The sequence below is a fragment of the Elephantulus edwardii genome, unplaced genomic scaffold, assembly GCF_000299155.1.
Source record: "Elephantulus edwardii isolate Elephantulus edwardi_28Jun2011 unplaced genomic scaffold, EleEdw1.0 scaffold00287, whole genome shotgun sequence".
NCBI lineage: Eukaryota > Metazoa > Chordata > Mammalia > Macroscelidea > Macroscelididae > Elephantulus > Elephantulus edwardii.
The window spans coordinates 1,675,712-1,677,510 of NW_006400037.1; positions in this window are offsets into that span (position 1 = coordinate 1,675,712).

Sequence of the window (1,799 nt, forward strand, 5' to 3'; positions counted from 1 at the left end):
TACTCTTATGATCAACATAATGCCCTAAAATATAGTACTTTTAAACTATTCTCTCCCTCATAGACTTCAATGCAGTAAACATAATTTATCCAGTTTTTCTTAGTCTTACCCCCACCCTGATGTCAGCATCATTCAACTACAGTGGCACCATATACCATTTGTCCCTTTGTGACTGAGATATTTCACTCAGCATCATGTAACATGCGTGACTTTTAGAAGCATTGCGTAGAGGGGGGAAAAGCGGCATAAAACAACATATGTTGTTGTTGTTGAGTTGGAATTAACTCATAACTGACCCTCCAGCAGGTGTTCAGATGCAGTAAATCACAGGGGAAGAGACTGCCCATCTTTCTTGGGAGAGCAGCTGTTGGATTTTAACCATGTGCTGCTAGAGCTCCAAGACAATATGCCACAAGCCATTTTTATGATATTATAAAAAAATCGTAAAGAATACATGCAAGTAAAAACTATGAAACAAAAGAGCAAAGGTAATGAGACAGTAAGGATTTCTGTTAAACAATTTCTGAGCTCAGCATGATTTAGAAACATATGCAATCCAGGAAAACTAAAGCACAAAGTGGAGAACATTTCCCTTGTTGGGGAAGGGTTAGAAAGAAGCATGTGAAAATAGCTCACAGGTAAATGCAGCTTTGTTGGTCAGGCTCACAGGAATTCATTTCACTGTTAACCCTTCATAACTTGAATTTGTATTACATACAGTTTTTTCTTTCTCAGCTATAACTTTAAAATATACACACTCAGTCGCCACAGCTACACTGTTCTAGAGGAAAATGTTAAGTCTGACTTTGTTCTGTCTGGAATGAGAGGAAGTACGAGTTTGGTCAGGTGGTTGTGCAATTTTTTATTTTATTTTTTTACTCTTTCTTTGCTTAAAAGAGCTCAATATACAGCCATGATTGTCTAGATGTAAACAGGCATATTCTTAGCTCCTTGGTTTGTCAAGTGGCCATGGATTCCAGCTAAACCATTTGCAAGCTTTTAACCAAGATTTGAGGATGTGAGCTCTTTCTTTCTCTTTTCTAAGGGCCCCAGTGCATGTAGTTTCTATCCTCAAAAGGGAAAAGATACTCATTTCTAGGAATGAAATTTGAATTGGCTTTGGGTAACATGTTCCCATTTCCTTCTTTTCTCTTGGTCTACTAAGTGCATCCCTAACTCTGGAGGAAGTCAGTGCCTGGGCCCAGTCCTTTGACAAGTTAATGGTCACACCAGCAGGAAGAAACACTTTCCGTGAGTTCCTCCGGACAGAATTTAGTGAAGAAAATATGCTCTTCTGGATGGCCTGTGAGGAACTGAAAAAAGAAGCTAATAAAACTATGATTGAGGAGAAAGCAAGGATAATATATGAAGACTACATTTCCATTCTTTCTCCTAAAGAGGTATGTGATCTTTCAAAGGTTTTCTCCAAGGGGAGCCTTTAGTAACAAATGTTAATACTTATGTTTACCCTGCACAATTACAGCTACTCGGAATATAGAGGATTACTTCATTGACTGACCATAGTCCCATAGATAGTCTCCAAATGTCCCTTAAGATTGGTAAAAATTTTTGAGCTTGCTTCTGGGGAAAGTTTCCATATTATTCATTAGATTCTTTCAAAAGGAAGGGTATATGCATTATGTTACAAGAACTGTCTAAAGACATTAAACTGGGTAGACATTTCTTTAAATAAAATTATCAGTTTTTCTGAGAAAAATATTTTTAACAAAATTTTATTGTATTTTGGTGAGAGTTTACACAGCAAATGTGGCAAGTTCTGTAGCTCTGTGATGGCATAA